Source organism: Dasypus novemcinctus, chromosome 1 (assembly GCF_030445035.2).
Source record: "Dasypus novemcinctus isolate mDasNov1 chromosome 1, mDasNov1.1.hap2, whole genome shotgun sequence".
Lineage (NCBI taxonomy): Eukaryota > Metazoa > Chordata > Mammalia > Cingulata > Dasypodidae > Dasypus > Dasypus novemcinctus.
The window spans coordinates 92322125-92344018 of NC_080673.1; the positions used below are offsets into that span (position 1 = coordinate 92322125).

Sequence of the window (21894 nt, forward strand, 5' to 3'; positions counted from 1 at the left end):
CGCCGGAGGAAGGCCAGGGGGTCAAAAAGCTGGGGAGCACCTAGCCCACGGCCTGTGGGGGATGCCGAAGGTCAACTCATTTGTGCTTTAAATCATGTTTCTTAAAATGCTCAGCAAGATCACCAGTGTCCTCCATGTTGTTAACCTAACAAACGCTGCTTTCTCATCTTACTCAACTCCTCAAGGATGTACAACAGAACTGATGCCTCCACCCGATCCAGGACACCTCTCTTCTGATAATCTACCTCAGTGGGTACTCCTTGGTTACCTGTTTGACCCATGAATGCTGACTTAGTCTCTCTTCTCTGCCTACAAAACCTCCCTAGGTGATTCTAGATTTCCATTCCCATGACTTTATATATCACTTTTTTTCTGCCCCAGGTCTGGCCCTGATCTCACCTCTGAGCACAGTCTCTCCATCATAACTGGTTATTTGACATCTACCTCCATTAGAATGATTATCAGCCAATACAAACTACTTTATGACCAAACAGAACTTTGTTCCCAAAAACCCCCTCACCCATCATAAGCACAAGGACTCATGCTTGATTTCTCCTACTCCCACATCACACATCCAAACCTATCAGCAAGTCTTATGATTCTACCTCCCGAACTCTGAAATCCATCCACCCCTCTCCATCTCCAATATCACCAGCTAGTCCAAACTGCATCACTTCTCCCACAGAAAGCAGCCAAGAGTTTCCTAACTGATCTTCTAGCTTCTACTCTTGCCCTCTTCTATGCCACTCTGTCCAGGAGCCACAGGGATGTTACAAATGTAAATCAGAGCATGTTTCCCTTATCCTAAGAACCTTTCACAATGCCTTCTCTTTGTATTTGGAATAAAACTCCCTCCTCACAAAGCCTACAGACCCTATCCAACCTGGTCTGCCTGCCTTGCCACCTTATCGCCCACCACTCTCCCCTGCTCATACACTGCAGTCAGACAGGCCCCCTTTCTGCTCCTTGTGTGTATACCAAGCTCTTTCCTTCCAGAGGCTTGAGTGCATGCTGTTTCCTCTGCCAGCTCCTTCTCTTCCCCATGCATCTCAGTGCAAATGTGACCTCTTTGGAGAAACCCTTCCTGATGCTGCTTTCTACTTTTTTTTTTTTTAAATCACCCTGTTTCCCCATTTAAAGAACTAATCCAAATCTGTCCCTACCTTTCTTACTTATTGATTTTACTTGCTTATCATCTGCTTTACAATACCTTTTCCTCTCAACACATATACTCAGTCTACATTAGGGGAGACACTTTGACTGCTGTTCACTGCTGAATCCTCAGAATCACAAAACACAGCAAGTGCTCAAAGGATTGTACTGAAGGCATTAGAAGAAAAAGAGGAGTGCTAGGGACTATGTATTACAAGTATTTGATTAAGGTAATCCATTTCAACCTACCGGAGAACTTGGTGAAGGCAGTGACTTACCCAGGGATTGGGGGAATTTTTCACTATAAAATTTTTGTCTTCATTTATTTTTCCCTCACATAACTGTGCACCTGCTTGTGCTCTCTCTTTCTGGTACTGAGTCCGTGTCTTATTACGTTTTAATCTTATCTTTTCCTGGCAGACTGATATTTGATATCAAGTAATGATTTCTCTGATCTAGATTTTTATAGTGGCTTTGCTTCCCAAGTTGTCACTTGCAACTGAACAAGAACATACATAATAAACATAATACCTATAAATACAGCAAGGATTGGGTGGTATTGGGGATGGATAACAGATATATAAACAGCAAGGTGTCAGGTGAGTTAAGATGTGGCAAGTCCCCCTGGACTCTGAGGGCAGTTAGATGCTGCACACTACCTACTGTACTATAGCTCACAGATGCATATGTGCAGCCAGCAAGCCTATCCTCATGAATCTAATAACTGAAAATTTCATTTAAAGGCCCATTTGCTGGCATCCAAATTCACAAATCGAAGGTACAGATGACTTTAGAGATGTTTCACCATGCCATTCAATCTGCTTTGTCATAAGGTACCAGAACCAAGTCTTTGTGGGCACTTGCAAAGACAAGTCTATGGAAGAATTATTTTTAAAATGTAATACCAAAGTCATCCAATGGCAACTAAAAAGGGTTATCTTCTGATTCAGGCAAGATATTATTCATTATAGATATAGCTGGTTAGAGTTCGTGCCCAGTATGCTAACTGCTAGCTGCAGGTGGCTACTGAGCACTTGAAATGCAACCTGTTTCAACCGAGATTTGTTGTAAGTGTAAAACACACCAGGTTTCAAAGAGTTAGGAAAATATAAAACTCTCAAGAATTTGTATACTAATATAATGGATATTATATATTGATAATATTATGATAAAGTGGGTTAAATACAATGTTATTAAAATTAATTTCACAAGAATAAAAAATTAATTCCACCTGTTTCTTTTTGCTTTTTGTAATATGGCTACCAGAAAACTTTTTTTTTTAAAGGACATACCAGGGAATGAACATAGGACCTCATATATGAGACGCACATTATATTGGCTAGCTGGGTTCTCAGGGGGCAGGTCAGCACACTGGTCCAGGGTCTGGTCTTTGCAAGCTCAGAAATTATTTCATCAGTTCACCCAGGAGAGATAAGCTCTGGAGTAGTGGTTCATACTAACAAGAGATGCACAAGAGCTCAATTTCTTAATTTAACAATGGTGCCTGGGAGATGGGACAGTAGAGTTACACAGCCACATATATAGCCAAGACATCCTCATCCTGCTATGGAAATACTGGCAGGGAAAACTAAATTATTAACTAAGATTTGTGCGTGATGAGGACAGAACGCAAGCAAATGAGTTGGAGTCCTGTGGGGCCCTGCACTCGCAAAGCCTGGGACTGAGAAGACTCCAGGCTAGAGACGTGAAGGCCTAGAAAACTCTCCCCCAAAAGGACACAAAAACTTTCTTTCACATCATCTGAGTTTTCCCAAACCTTCATAGTAATAAGAGAAAATCAATCCAACTTATATATGTATTTCCTAAGCTATCAAAATGACTCCAAATCTAAAAAGGATACATTTAAAAGAACTGCACATATGAAAATATTCTACCACAATGGTTTTAGAGTTTCTGAATTTTTAAATACTTCTACATCATAACAGCCTCTTCCCCCAATAAATTGCTACCTATTTATAGATAGATCCAGTTAATATATGCACCTTTGTTTCTTAAAACTCATCAAAATTCTACATTATGCCTTATTTAAGACACAGGAAAATCCCCAAGATTTTCTTTCTTACCCTGCTGTTGTTTCTTCATTGTATAGAGGAAACACCCTTAACTGAAGGAAGCTGTCTCCAAATCACAATGTGGACTGTTGTTGGAGGAATCATAGACAAAACTAACTTTACCTATTTGACAATCTCTGTTTTTTGTTTGTTTGCTTAATTTTGGAAATTAACACTGTGATTCCAAGATAGTTATCTACTCTGGGGGCCTATAACCTTCTAGGTACTTACTATAGATGATCCAATAAATGAAATCACTTCATATTTGTTTAATTCATTACAATTTAAGGGGCCCTTTAGACTGTGCTCTTGCTCTCAGAGGATTCATAATAACGTGGCCAGGCAGGCAGAACAAGTAACAGATTAAGAGAAATTATAGGGAACCTGGTGCCCAATATCAAGCGATAATCCCCACCCCACCCCCATCACCACCACCACCAGGTTGGGACTATCGTCTTATTCCAAACAAATGTCAGGTTTAAAGGACCACAACAATGTGGGACAAAGAGCCACATTTCTTCTATTAGGTAACTCTGGCCAAAATGGCCGAGGTGGCTTTACTTACTCCAGAACCAGTAAGATTTCTTTTTTGCTGAAACCACGGGTACTAATTGTCATTTTAAACATTTGCTAGATATAAAAATATTTAGAATTATCAAAAGTTAACTCTTGGGGAGCAGGTGTAGCCCAGCAGTTTGAGTGCCTACCTCCCATGTACGAGGTTCCAGGTTCAATCCCTGGTACCTCCTAAAATTGAAAAAAAAAGTTAACTCTCTCTGAGTGGTTAATTTACATGTAAAACAAAAAAGCCCTGAAAATGTAAATACTTGCTACAACCTATGTGTATATAATAATAAATCATGAGATTGGCCACTTCTTCCCAGAACTGGTATTAGGAATAGATCTAAACAGACTGTATACTATTAACTCTCAGCATTATTTCCCTCTTGCTGCTATAACAAAATTATCATAATGCCAATGACTTAAAACAACATAAATTTATTATCTTGCAGTTCTCAAGAAGTCCAGGATGGGTCTCACTGAGCTACAATCAAGGTGGCATTAGCTGGATCGCACTTCTCTCTGGAGGCTGTCTCAGAGAATTCCTTTCCTTGCCTTTTTCAACTTCACAGCTAGCAATGGCTGAACACGTCTTTGGAAGGAAGACTACTCTCCATTTGACTCTCCTGAAGGACCTTTGTGATTATGCTGGGCCCACTCTCTGCATATGAACTTCATCTGATTAGCTACCTTAATTCCATCTGCATCCTTAATTCTCTTTGCTGTGCAACAAAACATATCCACAGGTTCTGGGGATTAGAACGCAGGCATCGCTAGAGTCTAGTATTCTGCCTGACACAGTCTCCAACAGTCACTGAGAAATAGTTAAAGACAACTCAAGTGTACAAGCTACTCTCCTAAAATAAAGATTTTTAACTATTTTAAATTATAATAGGTGACAACCCTAAAGCTAAAAAAACACAAATATATTGAGAATAGCAGGCATGAGAATGCTGCGCTTCTTACTGAGCTGAGTGCATTCTCAGGGAATGGGAAAATTCATAGCTCCTGCATTCCCAGGCTCAAAAGCAGGACTGGAAGGGACTATTACCAAGTGTTAAACAGCCACACACTTGGAGAAAAACCTTGATCAAAAGGGGAAAATATTAAATAAAACAGTTTTTATGGCTAAGAGATTTCATAGAGAGTTGGGGGGGGGGAGGTCATTCTGGAGATTACGCTTATTCAGGTCTCAGGCAGATTTCACAAACTGCCACAGTAAACAAAGCCTCAAACAAAAGTGCTCCCGAGGGCTCTGGGGACGCCTGGACACCAGAGGCAAGGCACAGCCTTGTGAAGTCAACACCCCTTCGGCAGGGCTATCTGGGAAGATATGAAAACCTATTTCTCCATCTAATACAGTTATACTTATTTATAAGTCCCCCTGATCATGATTCTTCTATTTTTTTTATTTGAACCTACAATTTTCAATTTACTTAAGTTTATTTTTCAGAGACCTGAAGGCTTCGGATTTTTCCTATGCAGGTTGAGCTCTGAAATATGGCAGGAATGTGACCAACTCCCATTCTCCAGTTCTTGGGGCCTGCTCTGACAACCAAAGGATGATGATGGACCAGTTCCAGCTGCAAAGCAAGGAGTCTCTTCAACTGCAAGCAAAACAATTCCCTTCCTCTGCCCCATAGTATCTACATCCCTTCTCAGCCTGAAGCAGTCAGAGCAGACATCACCCCAAATCCCTCAAGACTGAGGACTGAACAAAAATAATGGGTGAGCACTGAAAAAAACGGATTTATTGTTACTTTGGCTATCTTGTGTTAACTGAGTAATCTGTAACACTGATATAATTTTTAAAATGTAGTATTAATGCAAAAAAATAAAATAAAATCAGAGCTGGCCAGAAGCAGGGGTAGGGGTTCGGAATAGAACTTGATACTTCATTGGAAAAGTTTTAGTAATTGATGGTGGTTATGGTAGCACAATGCTATAAAGGTCATTAACCCACTGAACTGTAGACTCAAAAATGGTTAAAAATGGAAAATTTTAGTTTGTACATGTTACCAGAAGAAAAATTTGTTTTAAAAGCCATAGAACTATACAACACAAAAGAGTTAACCCTAATGTAAACTGCGGACTACAGTTAATACTATAATTATAGTACTATTGATTCATACTCAGAAGCTTTGTGTTTTCCCCCCTTTACTTTTTTCTTTCTTTCATTGGGAAGCAGACACTGGGCACACCAGTGTGGGCAGCAACATGACGCCTCTGGCCAGACCCAGTCAAAGTCAGATCTACCAGCACGGCCAGGCCTGTGCCCAAGGCTGTGGAGGTGTCAACAGAAGAGGTCCAACCCCACGTGCTGGGGTCAGCAGCCTCACCCAGGAAGAGCAGTAGCCTCACGGTGACATCTTCTGCCACATGTCTGAGGTTGCAGGAAGCAGATTTCTGCCTCTGGCTGGCAGAAATGAGGGCAGCCTCGGGGAACGGTCTAGAGTCCTGCAGCCACCCGTTATCGCAGCACCCACAGATGTCAACAGTGCGTTCTACTGGGGACCAGCTCCTGGAGGGCTTGCTGAAAGAACAGGCTTTGTTTCGTTGGTCTGGGGCTTAGACAGCAGGTCACCTTCAGGTGGCAGGAGATGGTGTTTCTGGAGACATTAGCAAAGTGAAAGACTTCCACTGTGGGGGGAGTATCTGGCCTGGGTCTGGGCACTCTGAATGCAGGAGTGGCATCAGAGAGACCATCCACGAGACAACCGTGGAAGTACACAATATTGTGAGGAGGCAGTTCAGTTTGGGGTCGCTGTGGCCAGATAGTAGTCCACAAACAGTCACAGTGGCCTGTGGCTCTCAGTGTGAACTTCTGCCTGGAGGTGGCAGCTTACTTACTACTAGAACAATTGTAGGTTTACAGAAAAATCATGCAGAAAGTACAGAGTTCCTCTTTGCTGCCCACCCTCCCAAAGTTTTCCCTATTATTTTGCACTAGTGTGGTACCAATAATACCATATTGAAACTTAACCATCAGTGTCATTCAGTAGTGATAATGAAAACATAGGACCTAGCTGCAATCCTCACATGGTGAATCATAAGGAGTTGAGAGGATGTTTGCACAGGTGCAACTTTTCCTTTGACAAAATTATGTGTGCAAGGACACAAATAAGGACCAACACTAAGCTAGAGGCTAGATTCCACAGTCAACAGTACAATGGCTCCGCAGCCAGACCGCCTGCTTTCAAATCCTAATTCTGCCATTTACCGTCTAACCTTGCGTAAATGACTTTACCTGTATCTCAAGGGGGATAATAATATCTACCTCCAAAGTGTTTTAGGGAATAACAGTGCTATTTCTCAGGACTTAGAACAAAGCCTTATATACTAGTGAGTACTTTAAGTAGTTGCTAAATAAAATTGTAAATGTTCCTGCTGTTTATAACTTGCCAACCATGTTGTATTTCAAGGCAGCGTAGTTCTTCAACACTAACGCAGTAGAGAAACATTTAAATACACACACACATATATTCAATGGACATTCTTCAAGAACTGGTATACAGCATTATATTTATGATAATAATGTTCTTTTTTATTATTAACATTTGGTAAGAACTAATGTGATAGTAATAACTGGATAGTTAAGCAACTCCCTGAACAAATGCAATCTCAGAAGACAGCAGCATCTGTGTTAAATAAACCATCCCAGGGCCTCCTAAAGAAGGATGCATCGCACTGGTGGGGACAGTAGGGTCTGTGATTCTTAACATCCTCTAGCATTTTCTGGGACAGTGGTGTTCATGGTACAGTACTCCCCAGAAGGCTGAACTCTGTGAGGGACAGTACCAATTGTGCTAGACCAATGCTGCCAGTGTCCGCTGGGAGTGCAGGCATATTGGCATTGCAGCCTTGAAAGCTTTCCAGCCTGCACAGCTGATATGATATACTTCTTATGAAAGCTCTCGAATTCAACAGCAGTGTGCAACTAACTCCAATCGTCTTCTTTTAACCCCAGAAAAGATATGGGGGTGGGGGTAGTGGGGGTGGAAGGCTGGGGGGCTGAAGATAGGATCCAGACCCTGCTGGCACAGTCAAGATGTGACAAATGAATATTCCACAACAAGAGAAACACCCCGCCTTTATCCAAAAAGGATTTGATGTTTGAGGTAACAGGGTTGAAACTTTTGCTTCAAAGGTTAGAGCTGCATGCAATTCATATGGGGAAAACAAAAAAAGATAGGTGAGCCAGAGTATTTACCATGCAGGCATTACTCTCAATGTTTTACACATAAAGGCATATAATCGGTAGGGGAACCTTCGGAAGTAGATACCATTTCATTCCCATTTTACAGCCAGGAAATGGAGGTTCATCTGAATAAGTTGCTCAAGTTTACTAGTGGTGAGTGGTGGTGCTAGGACTCAAATCCAAGTCAGTGTAAGCCTCCTGGGGTTCACCTCTTAATTACTTCATGACCTTAAGGCAGCAAAGACAAGAGAAACATTCCAGGAGATGGGGTGGTAGATATACAATCCTGTATCAAAGGGTATCTGAAAAAATCTGACATGTCATGGATGCTAGTGGAGATTACAGAAAGCAATGAGGGATATTCTAATGCATGGACATTAGAATCACTGGTCCTGGTTTCATATCCCTGTTCCACTTCCCACCAGCTCTGTGGCCTCAGGTACATTAACCATTGGAAATGTTTCTGCATCTCCTTAGCAGAGATCATTTCTATTTTGCAGGACTCTTGGTAGATGAAGATATCATTCCATTTCAATTTCACTAGCACATGTCTCATAGAATTTGCCATTATTTAACCAAAACTTGATTACTGCATGGACTCCAGCTGCTGTGAGTGGTAAAGCTTGGAGAACCAACTTAATCATTCGCCTCTGTTTCAAAGGCTTAGCTTCACATTCAGCTACTACTATGGGCGTTTCCCTAGAAGCACTCTCTTCCCTCCTTGGGCTGTGTTCTAAAGATAAAGCTCTGCTGTACTCCAAAGAGTTGTGTCTCTGTTACATGGTCTGTGAACCAAAACCACTTATGCTTTCTTCACCCCTCTTCCCTACCTCTAAATAAAACATCATTCCTGCACATTTTCTCTAGGTGTTAGGGCAGTCTAATTAATTCTCAGGTGAGGTTTCAATGAAGCCTCAACCCTTCTAGGTGGTATGTGTATGGCTGTTGTTTTAGTTTGCTAAAGGCTGCCCAAGCAATATACCAGAAATGGACTGGCTTTTACAATGGGGATCTACTAACTTACAAGCTTACAATTCTGAGACTGTGAAAATTTCCACATCATGGCCTCATCAGGAGATGCTTTCTCCCTAAGCTAGCAGCTCTGGGCAATCAACTTCTTGTTTCCTCTCTCCCAGGTTCTGATGATTTCAGCTTCTTGTTCTCTGGCCTTCTCTTTCAGCTTCTATGGGTTCCTCTCTAGCTCTGTGGCCTCCTTTCTCTGTATATTTATTCCATTTATAAAGGACTCCAGTAAGAAGATTAAGACCTGCTGTGGGTCACACCCTACTGAAACGATCTAATCAAAAGGAAGGTCCCCCACAAAAAAAAGCGAAAGAAAAAAAAAAAAAAGAAGGTCGCACCTCCAATAGGTTCACACCCACAGGAATGCATTGGCTTAAGAACAATTTCTGGGGTCCACAAAAAAAGATCAAACAACCACAGATGTTACAAGGCAGCTTCCCTGATGACCGCTGTGCAGAGCAGCCCTGAACGGCCCCTGACACACACCTTCGCCCTGGCCAGGCCAGGCCCTCCAGGATCGCACAGCCCTGGCCCCAACCAGCCCCAACCAGAGGAGCCAGTGACCAGCAGGTCTCCGGCACAGCCCTCCCAGGAACACAAAAGTTGCCTTTCGCACAGTCCATCTTTCTTTCTGCAGTTGTTTCCCACCTCCAGGGCTGTCCTTTCCTTCTACCTCTTCAATTGGTGGAAAAGTTTTTAAAGCTTAATTCTGATCATGCATTTTGCATTTCTAATCATTTTAATGAAGGGAGGCACTGAAGCTCAGTGATAGGTTCGCATCCCCCAATTATCCATAAATATATGGCTCTGGTTATAGGATTTTAAATTAATAATTTGTATTTATTCAGCTATGCATTGAACCCCTTGGTATAGACAAGTATTGCCAGATACACTTGGAGGTGGGGCGTCCGGATGAATATTTCAGCTCTTTCTCAATTTTGCCTGAGGCTGGCCCTGATATCTAGGCTTTCGTCTTTCCACAATCAAAATTTGTCACTACAAAGGATATTTCAGGCACTACCAGGCTAAGCAGTGGCATTTCCCTGAAGAGCTCTTTCAGAGTCTTTCACTTGCCCTGACTTTTAAAAAAAGTCGTCTTTGCCTCTCCGGTCTTGAATTTATTACCTTTCATCTCCTCTCATCCATTCCTCTTTAAGAATTTTAGTATGTGGTAGTATGTGGCTTTTCTTTTTTTTTTTTTAATTGTACAAACAGAGTATTTTTAAAGAAAAGATTTACATATAAAAGACTCACTTCAGTTAATGCTTCTTAAAAAAAAACAGCTAAAATTTTGCAGAAGTTTGGTCTGAAACTTGAGTGACACTACCAATCTAAGACACAAAATTGTAAGGCTGTGTAATAAAACTGTTGTAATCAAACCAAAAAATAAGGATTTGGTAGTAGGGAAAACAAATCAGCAAATAACACATTATCCTATTTACCCTTAATTCTATCAGCTGTTTCTTTAAATTCTATTTTGAATTAGAAGTCATTATGGAAATTAATTGAACTGATTTAGGTTTCTGTGAAGAGGTGAATTTAACACCATACATATTCCAACATCCTTTATCAAAAACCTTAAGAATAAATTAAGTAGCATTGAAAATGGAAATATAAACTAAGGCTAAATCAATATTGACTCAAAATATCAAAGAAGTTATGGTATAGTAAAACATGAGAAAGTTAAATGAAGAAATATTTTGTAATTAAAATGAATATTAGCTAATGGAAATTTCTTGCATTTACATTAAACCAACCCCAAAATGTCTTAGCAAAAACGGTAATTTTTAAGAGATCAAACTTTTCATGAGCTCAAACAACAAATATGTAAAGTTTTAAAAAGGTGACTACTTTAAAAGTGATGAGCTTATTCTAAATCTGTTAAATGCAACACTGGAAAGTCTTTAACTTGTCTATCTGTGTACTAAGGAAGCAAACTGTAAAAGCAGAATTTATTTTAGAGAGGTGCTTGACAAAATTAGCAATGTTCTATTCTGCTATAGTTCTCCAAGAAATAAGTTCAGATTTTTGGCTATTGACAATAACACAAAAAAAAACAGTATTGTAAGAAAGCCTGTAAATTTCATTTCCATCTGATAAATTCTCTGCATAAGGAGCTACTGACATACTGGGCAGTTTACACAAAAAGGTGATACTATCACTTGAATCTTAGAAGAAATACGACAGGAAGATAGAAATTAAAACTCTTGGATTTTTCGAGGTCCCAATTTCAATCCCTGGTACCTCCTAAAAACAAAACAAACAAATGAAAAGAACCAACTTTCATTGGGAAGTGGAGGTAGCTCAGTGGTTGAGTGCCTGCTTTCCATGTACAAGGTCCTGGTTTAAATTCCTGTTATCGCAAAAAAATTTTTTTTCCCCATTTTTAATTAAAGAGAAAAGAGAAAGTTTTCTAGTTCTGGTTATCGTAAAAAAATCAAAGGCTACAAAATTAAACATCATATTTCACCTTTTAAAACGTAAAATTACTAAAATAATCATGTATGTGAACACAGATACAGCTAAATGGATATTTAACGCAGTTATTTAAAATAGTGAATACTGGAAACAAAGTGTCTAGCAACAGGGGCTTTGTTGTGAAGATACATTCATATGATAAAAACTTAAAAAGAAGCTGTATAAGAGCATTTTAGTGATGGAGAGAGGTCCATCCTACATACAGTTGGGTGAAAAAAAGTTAGAAAATAGTAAATAGTGGATGAACAGTTTTGTAAAGAGTAACTTTCTAGCTGTGCAACTTTAAGAAAGTAACTTAATTTCTCTAAATCAGTTTCCTCCTTAGTAAAAAGTGGGTAACAGTACCTACTTCACAAGTTGGAGTAATTACTAGAGATTCTGTGTATAAAGCAAATGGCACATTGCCTAGCCCATAGTAATCTTAATACATGTGAATTCTTTTTGTTCTATGGGCATGAGGTGAAAAAGAATGAGATACAATATTTAGTGGTTTTCTGCATTGTTTTACCTGTACTTTTAAAATTTCTAAAGTTTAACACACTACTTACAATATGGGAGAAAATCAATTGGAATACTCACGCACAACACTTCTTTTAAAAATCTACTATAGTACCTTGCTCACAGCAATAAATCTTGGTTGAGCTGAATTGATCATTTAGATTTTGATTAAACAAGCTTGCTCTGGAATGTTTAGCCATTATCAGTGGGAGAAAGCCCAACCACTTCTTGTTTCTGCCCAAACTCCCTAGCCCTTTCCCACTCCTGTGCTTCCTGCCCCTTTTTGTTTGTTATTTTTCCTTTTTTCATCATAATCAAAGCTCACTCTACAAAACTGTATGCCTCAAGGATAGTTATTGTCTCCTTCATCTCAGTATTGCTGGAGCAAGCACACTGGCTGGTATATAGTAGTTGCTCACTAAATGTTCACCAAATGAATGAATAAATGCCTGATCGTAGTTTGGGATAGAGGCTCCAAGTCCCTCATAAGATAATTAGGTAATGGCGGGTAGGCTACTGAAGTCTAAAACAGTCTAAAATTCACAATAATTGTTCCTTTAAAAACAAAAAAAGGCACAAACATCTCGCCTCAAAGTATCATTTCTTTTTAAAGAAATGAAAAGTTCTCATTTTCCCATTATCTACTTTAATAGACACAAGATATTACTATTTTCCCCTATACTATGGGCTAGGTGCTTTAAAATATCATGTTTAATATCCCACAAAAATCCCAAGAGAGTTTAAGTAATTTGCTCCCCAAGTAATACTGCTAATAAGTTACCCAGCCTACATGGCCTCATGTCTCTGGTTCTGATGCTCAAGATCTCTTCACCACATTGTGCGTGAAAAAAAAAAAGATAACTCCCATGAATTCAGACCCTAAAAATTGTCATAAATATGGTAGGACCAAGTGTTTTCAACAACTCTTGAGAAAATGCTTAAGATCCTTCTAAACATTTCCTATGGCTTTGGTGAGGTTCTACAAGAAAAGAAATGGAGAAAAAGAAGCAATTCAAAGGTGTCTAAGGGTTTTCCTCCAGGTTCATAAGTCAACCAGCTTTATTTAAAAATGAAACTAAAGAATCCCTATTAAATATTAACTAGCAAAAAAAAAAAAAAACAACACAAAAACTTCACCCTGAAGACTATTGTGAAGTTAAATATCAGCACACCAAGGAAAATTTTACACTGCTTCTCTAAAAAAGGTGAAAAAAAACCCCACTAACTGTAAAGTTAGTGAGCCTTCCACACTTCCATTCTTCCTCCAGGCTTTTCCACTTGCAGCCACTGTTCTGAGGTTGTTTAAACAATGCGTGGCAGTTCCTATTCACTGTGGCAGTTCCCAAACAGGCTGGAACCCACAAACCTGTCAGGTATCCACCCTGAAACGTTTAACTTCCTGAAGATATCATTTCACAAAGAACTTGCCAAAAGATATTCCTCACATGAACTTCCCATGCTAAAACCCATCCCACCAGTAAAAGTAAGAAATTAGTTGATTATTTCGTAAGCCAGTTGGAATTTACTACTATTCATATAATAAACAGGTACAATTTGTTGAGGTCTCCTTTGTGCCGCCGAAATACTTAAGTGTTTTAGTAATGTGTCTGAGGACCTACAGTTATTAATGAGACTAGGAGAAAAACCAAGGATTTGAAAAGTTTAAGTGTAGATTCAAAATCGACGCTCAACACAGAGACACTGAACAGTTGAATCCTCAAAATTTAAAATACATGTCAAAAGGATTTTAAGGTCACGAAGGACTTGAAACAGAAGTATAGCCATGATTAATAAAAACAAGAGAATACAGGACATAACATTTGAGTTGTTTCGAGACGTAACCGCACGTTATCAACGACTATCCATATTCCGCAAACCCCGACAGGGGTCCACATTCGCGCTAAGAAGCCAAGTCTCTCATTCCTCGAGGGGACCTGCTCTGGAAAGCCAAATGTTGACAGATTTCAGGGTGGGCAGCCCAGAGCTGGGCTATTCCTGCTCACACATCATCTCAAGGAAGAAAATGGACAGTCCCTCCCTCCTCCACCACCTGGACTTCAGCCCCGACCTCCTGAGTGGCTCTGGACAAGCCACGGTTTACCTGTGCCCATTCAACACCAGGACCAAGTTACCCGAAATGGGAGCAAATAAATGAGCGCAATGCTCAGAGCAATGACTATAAGCCACACATCCCTCCTCTCCAAACAAAATCTAAGGAAGGATGCCCGGCGTGGGGGGCGGGGGCGGCCGCAGAATTAGAGCCACGTCCCGGTTACTTAATCCTCCGTCTCCCCCTCCCCTCGCTGCCCGGCGCGCGCCGCTTCTCAGCCCACCCTCCTCCCCCTCCCCGGGCGCCGCTCACCCGCTCTCAGCCGCGGCTCCAGACTCTCTCAGCCGAAGGCACTTGCTCCCTGGAGGAGGATCTACGGAGGGACGGAGCGCGGTGCCGCAGCGGCCGCGGCCAGCTCCGGGCGTCCGTAGCCCCGGGCCGAAGCCGCCAGAAAGTTTCCTCCGGGTCTCCCCGCCTCGCGCCGCGGCCCCGCGAAGGGAAGCGCCTCTCCGCGTCCCTCCCGCGGCCGCCGCCCCCGAGGCCCGCACTCGGCGGCGCTGCTGCGCGGGCGGGCTCGCGGGGCCGAGGGCGGCACCGCGCGCGCCGAGGGCGGGGTCTCCCCGCGCGCCCGGCCCGCGGCGCGGCGCTCGGTGCTGGCCGCGGCCCCGCGCCCGCTCTCCCCGCCGCCGCGCGCCGCCGGGCCCTGCGCGCTCTGACATCATTCATTCTCCCGCGCCCGCCCGCCCACTCCGTTTGCAAACACTGACTCACCCGCCCGCCGGGGGACGGCGGAGGCAGCGGCCGCTCCAGCCGCGGTGGCCCTCCTGGCGCAGAGCGGAGCTCGAAAAACCGGTGCGACTTCTTAAGAAGAAATCCCCAGCCGACCCTCCCTCTTCCAGACTGTAAAGGTGCAGGGAGGGAGGGGCTTGGCCGTCAGGAAGAGTTGGCTCTGCGCGGAAAGGCCCCGCCGCAGACCTCCCGGAGCGGTGGCAGAGATCAATCTGGAAAAGTTCTTAGGGTGCCACTCCCAGCAAGTTTCAGGGGTAGGGCCAGGAAGGGATTCCCCCACCCCCGCACCACGCCTGGTTCATAACTGCTTCCTGACTGCGAAGTGAGGGGACTCGGGGGCACCGGGGCTTATTTAAAGGTTGTTGCCCGCGCCTGGGTCAAAGAAGCGTGTTCCCAAACCTCACACCGTTGCCTGGCAGGCTTAGTCATCAGCCCGCTCGGTGGCAGCGCTAGGTGTGGGCTGGAAGTGTGCTCCCAGCTAATGAAGCTAATAATATTTTCCCTTCGGTGACTTACCACCGTGTCATTGGTCCTGTTCATTGATTTGTTTCTCATTTAGGATACGAAACCGTAACCAAAATAAACAGTGAAAGAGAGGTTCCCTGCTCGGCTGAACACGGCGCCTTTCCGCAGCATTTATGGCACAAAGTGGGCGTGTTTTTGCTGTTTGTTTGTTTGTTTTGACGAACTGGTAGTTTTGTTTTAGAAGAGGTATTATCGTCTTAAAATGGTGAGAGCTCTACATTTTGCTGGAGTTGCCATTCATACACCTGCTGGGCAGTTTTCAAAGTAAACGATGGTGTTCTCAGAGCTTTTAACTGGATGACCAATCAGAGGGAATTTGGCCAGATCTTTATTGAATTTCATGGACAGAAATGTTTTTATGTTAATTTCTACTTCCGGACAGGGTAATTATGTTTAGGATTTGCTTTGGTTTAGGAGTGCTTACATGTAACCAACAAAAATCATCCGAGGTATCTCTAGGTGCTTAGTACAGGTACAATGTCGGTAAACAATCTTTAGTATGTGGTTATTAAACGCACTGTTGAAAGAACATGCAAGGCAGCCCCGGACTGGCAACTGTAGGATGTTGTCACAATGCAGAAACTTCCCTCAGATGAAAACGTTCCTGAAATTAAGCAAAGACTTAACATCATTGTTGTGAAAAATACACTCAGTTGAAGCTATAGAAAGGAAAAAACCCAGAAGAGAGCACCAACAATTGAATTTTATTTTCCTTGGGTTTATTTTTCCTTTTCAATATGTAGTTCGTTTTCAATTTTACAAAGCCCAGGCATTTTGCCCAGAAGGCAATAGCAAATGGATTGGTTTGCTAGGATGCAGTCAAAGCAAATGGAAATTCAAACCAGCAGATATTTTATAGACAATCACGGATCTATTAGAGAAGCAGGGTTGTTTTGACAATTGGTAAAATAGAGGGACTAGATTGAAATGTGTAGCCACAGACAAGTTTGGGTTAATATCCTCCTGCTCCCAATATCAAGACCCAAGTATTTGGACATTATGGTGGTATGTATGGAGAAAATTTTCTACAGTTCTCAAAAAAATGATGATACAGGCTTTTTGGCCTGTGTGCGTGAATGAAGTTTTTAAAAACTCCAAACATACATAGCCTGCAGTCCTTTGGGCATTGTTGCAGATGTAAATCCTCTAGCATCATCATAAGAAAGCCTCTGTCTGTCAAGAAGACTTTTTAATGGGTAGTTTTGAATTTGTGGTTATTATTGTGCCTTCATTTAAATATTGTGAAATAAATACTTAGGTCATTTTAGTAAACTGCTTCAATATCCCCAAGTAAATATAATAGTATAATTATGACTGAATTGCATGAAGTTTTCCCATTCTAAAGTAAATTGTCAACATATGAGTAAACAAATTATTCATCTTTTTTTCCTTACTGAAAAATAGTGGGAGGCGCCTACCACATGGGAGGTCTGTGGTTGGGTTCTGGTGCCTCCTAAAGAAGACAGTGAGCTAGCATGATGGGTAGGCACGGCAAGCTGACATAACAGGATGATACAACAAGAGACCCAAGAAGTGAAAACAATGAGAGACACAACAAAGCAGGAAACTAGGTGGCTCAAATTGATTAAGTGCCTCCCTCCCACATCATCCTGTGTTCATTTCCCGGTCCCTCCTAAAGATACAGCACACAGCAAGTTCAAACAATGAGGGGGTGGGAGAAATAAGTAAATTTTAAAAATCTTTTTTAAAAAATAGCAATTTATCCATCTCAGAAAGAGGTGATTTCTTTCTTTTTAATTGCACCTTATTGTTCTTAACAATGTATCAAAGTTTATTAAGTCCGTGGTTCATCACCTTCCAAAACTAGTGATGCTAAATGTTCTAAGGGAGAGAAAGAGCTGGCAGGTATAACAGGTAAACCAGTACATTCTATAAATCACCCACAGACATTTCTTTGATAAAACATACTGATTAATGTAGGAAAAAGAGTATGTATTTACAGTACTTATCTCCTCTTATAATAACTCCTGCTCTGAATTTACCTGTCATTCACTCAACCAATAATTATTTTTTGAGCTCCTATCTTGTGCCACAGATGTTTATCTAAGAATCACCATGTGCACATTCTAAATATAGCAATTGGGAAAGGTCATTTTTTGTTTTGTTTTATTTTGCATGAGGGTGTTTATTGCAGCTTTAATTTCTCCAGGATCCAGCATAGTGGCTGAACAGTATGCCATAGTGTCTGGCATGTAATTATTGAGTGAGTGAAAAAATAAATGAATGTTTTGTGTAATCCATGTATCATTTAAAAATAAACAAAAAATATATTTAAAAAAATAAATGTGTGAACAAATGAACAAACCTTAAAGAGTAAACCAGTTGTGAAGTACCTTGATGTTATGGGATACAATGTGGCAAATAAAAAAAGAATAAAATAGATCCATAGGCTCTGACTTAGAAAAATGACCATGTTAAATAAAAAATAGAAGCAGCATGCATATACACAAAATATATATAATAATACGGTTTTTGTGAAACAAACACCACCACCACCCCCAAAATAGGAGGGAAAAGTATGAGGAGGAGATTTTGTTTTCTCCACATTACTGTAGTCTTGGACTATTTTCCAGTGGGTGTGATTACTTTTGTAACAAAAAACTACATAAGCCATACTAGAACTTAAAAGTCTGTAATACAAACTAGAGATCTTAATGTCTAGTTGGGGAGACAATAGCAATTTAGAGACTGAGTTTGCATAGCTTACCCTCTGGACTTTGGTTTTCAGAGAGTCTGTGTACCAGGTCTATCCCAAAGAGCAAATATCTACCACTTATTGAGTACATATTATATACAAAGGGACTATGCAAATTGCTTTACCTTTATTATCTTATTGAATACTTCCATCAGCTTCTGAGGTGGGTACTCTCAATGTCCTCCTCTACATATGAGGAAATTAAAAGTAAGAGATTTTAAGTCACTTATTCAAGATCACACTCAAAGCAGTGGCATAGTGAGGCATATAAAATTAAGACTGTCTCTTAATCAAGTTTATGTTTTTGACCACCATTCCTTCAAATTGCATCTCAGTTGTTGAAACTTCTGATTTGTCAATATTCCTCATTTTTAGTTTTTAAAACATTTTCATTTTAAAGTTTATTAAAAATATGCAAAAAAGAAAAATAAATAAAAATATGATAAAACAGTATTACCAGATTATAGAACAATTGGAAAAAGAAGAAAAAAGTATAACTACTATTATACTTTCTCCTCAGATTTGTATTAGAGAAAATTTTAACAACTCCATACATATGATTCTTAACCTGGTCTTTTTTTAAATTTAGCACTGTATCATATGCCCTTTCCTCACAATCATTAATGGCTCCATGGTATGCCAAAAAAAGTGTGTGTGTGTGTGTGTGTAGGTATTGAATTTAGTCTCTTCGAAATCTTGTAGCCTAATTTTTATTTTGGGAGCATTTTAGTAGAATATTTTCTTATTAATTAAATCCATTGGATTATCTTTATCATTGATATCTATTATACTGTGTTTACAAATGTTCTATATTAAATAAGAGTATTCTGGGTATTAGAAAAACAAGTGAAAGGAACTATGTGCCACATTTTATTAACATTGTTGTCCATTTACTTCTAGACTTGAGGAGGTTGGGGCAGTAGTATAGGGAAAGCAATGAGCAGGTTTGCAGCAGTCCAGGTGAAAAAATGACAGTGGTCTGCATTAGGAGACTGGTGATAGGAATGGAGGAAATGGAGCAGATTTGAAGTGTGATGGATAAAATTTTCGGATTCATTTGGATGTGGGGATGGAGTCAAAGATGACTTCTACCTGTCTTTTCCTTCAGCCCTGGGTCAATGGTGGCACCTTTACACAACACAGAATGCTGTGATAGGAGCAGGTTTGTGGGAAAAGATGATGAGCTGTGTTTAAATATGATGAGGGAAACGGACTTTGGCCCAGGGGTTAGGGTGTCCGTCTACCACATGGGAGGTCCGCCGTTCAAGCTCCGGGCCTCCTTGACCCGTGTGGAGCTGGCCCATGCGCAGTGCTGATGCGCGCAAGGAGTGCCCTGCTACACAGGGGTGTCCCCCGCGTAGGGGAGCCCCACGCGCAAGGAGTGCACCCATTAGGAGAGCGGCCCAGCGCGAAGGAGGGAGCAACCTGCCGAGGAATGGCGCCGCCCACACTTCCCGTGCCGCTGATGACAACAGAAGCGGACAGAGAAACAAGACGCAGCAAAAAGACACAGAAAACAGACAACTGGGGGAGAGGAGGGGAATTAAATAAAAATAAAAATAAATCTTTAATAAATAAATAAATAAATATGATGAGTTTTCAGATGCAAGAAATATAAATGGATATGTCAGATATAGTGGTCTTGAAGTCAGAAGAGAGGCAAGGACTAGAAAATTGAGAACATTCAGCATACGGATAACAATGCAAGCCATAGGATAGGAGAAGATGAGATGGCCTGGAGAGTACAGAGTGAGAAGAGAAGAGGTCTAAGAGAGAGACCAGCATTATAGTTAGGTAAAAGAGTTGAAAACTGCAGATGAGATTGAGAATACACCATTAGAGAGAGAGGAAGAAAATCAGGATAACGTGGTGTCACGTTGTGGTAATTTGGAGCTATGTGCCCCAGAAAAAACATGTTCTTTTTTTTTAATTTTTAATTTTAATTTTTGAAATTAAAGTTAATAGATCACAAGGAATGTTACATTAAACAACATAAAAAAAAAAAAGTTTCCCCTATAACCCACTCCCCTCTCCCCACCACCAGAAAAACATGTTCTTAAACTAGTGTGCTGGGCCCGTTCCTGTGGGTGTGAGTCCACTGTAAATAGGACCTTTGATGAGGCTATTTCATTTAAGTCATAGCTCAACTTAAATCAGGGTGGATCTTAATCCTATCAGTGGATTCTTTTATGAGCAAAGGAACTTCAGACAGATAGAAAGTCAAAAGGAGCAGCCAGAAGCTGAACATCAACAGAATCTGGAAGAGAAGGGCGAGGCCAGGAGAGGCCACCATATGCCTTGCCATGTGACAGAGGAGCCCAGGACCAAGGAGCACTGGCAACCAGCTCCAGAATACCAGTCTTCAGGAAGAAAGTACTGCCTTGATGATGTCTTGGTTCAGACTTTTTCTAGCCTTAAAAGAGTGGGCCAATAAATCCCCACTGTTAAGTTAACCCATTGCATGGTATTTGCTTCAGCAGCCAGGAAAACTAAAACATGTGGAAACCAAGAAAAAGACTGTCTGAGAAGGAGGGGGTGTCCATCCCTGTCACGTGCTTCTGATAGAGCCAGTAAAATGAAGACTGAAAAACATCCATTGGATTTGGTGACACAGAGATCTTGGCTGACATTAGCCAGAAGGAGTTGCAAGCATGGTGGGGTAGAATCCTGACAGAGTTGGGCGAGGCAGAGCTGGGTTCGGCCGTGGGCCAAGTGAGTTGGCTTCCTAGAGCACTGATCTATACGACGTGCTAAAGCACAACCAGAATAAACTTTAAAAATAGAATCTGGGCTGGGTAGAAATGAGGAGTGCCTGCTAATGGGTGTAGCATTTCATTTTGGGATAATGAACATATTCCAAATGGTTGTGGTGATGGTTCTACTAGTCTGTGAATATACTAGAAATCATTGAATTGTACACTTTAAATGCATGGTTTGTGGGTTATTGCCCAATAAATTGTTATATAAAATATAAAATAACTGTTACAATTGCATCTCTTTCCCACCAGAGTGGGCAGGGTCCCTAAATTCAAATATTTAGGGCTCATGTGATTAGATTTGTCTCACCTGGATAATCAAGGTAATCCATTTTAAGGCCTGTAATCTTGATTACACCTACAAAATCCCCTTTGCCATGTAATTTAACATAGTCACAGCTTCCACAGATTACGGTATAGACATGTTGGGAGGCATTCTGCCTACGACAAGGTGACATCTACTGAGAACAGGGAGTGGAACAGATGAGAGGTTTCAGAAAGAATGGAAATGGTTTCAGGTAGCCACTCTGGAGAGTAAGAACTGAACTGACCAGGTTCACAAAACTGATAGACGAAACTGAAGGCTGAATTCGAAGTGGAAGTGGAAGCCACAGTGGTACGGAGAATAGCTTTTTCCAGAGCACTCATCCATCTGGGCACAGGCACAGAGAATGGGTGTGAGGGACCAGACAGACAAAGGAGGGAGGGAGTCTAGGTTAACATTCAGGAAACAATGAACTGGGGAGAGGAGATAGAGGTGGCTGATGAATAAGGGAAAAGTAAAAGGACCAATAGCCAAGAGATCCTGAAGATATGACTAAATGGGTGAACTAGGGGTAAGAAGCCTAAGCAATCAGGTGGTTAGATATGTGAACCACTTATCTGATATGCAGAGCAGGGTGTAGATGAAACTGAATGAATGAGTTAAGGTGGAGGGAAGGAGGAGAAGAGAAAGAAGTCACTTCAGAGCGCAGGGCATTGGAAGGGTAGTTCTCATGGATGCTGAAGTTACCAGCATGATGGCCAGAGTAGAAGAGGCAGAGAAGAAGACTCACATTTGAGGGCCAAACAATTAA

The 21894-nt window shown here is 41.2% G+C and overlaps 1 protein-coding gene across 4 annotated transcripts in view; it reads right to left on the reverse strand.

Moving 5' to 3' along the window:
* The window catches only part of SGMS2 (sphingomyelin synthase 2), an 89681-nt gene extending 74377 nt beyond the window's left edge, over positions 1 to 15304 (reverse strand). For 3 of the 4 annotated variants that reach the window (XM_058294412.2, XM_058294409.2, XM_058294419.2), the window contains exon 1: positions 14345 to 14590. The gene's annotated coding sequence lies outside the window, so the exon portion shown is untranslated. Of the gene's footprint in view, positions 1 to 14344; positions 14591 to 14803 lie in introns of those variants that run through there. The other variant, XM_058294433.1, reaches the window with a different exon arrangement.
* Positions 15305 to 21894: the final 6590 nt, after the last annotated feature.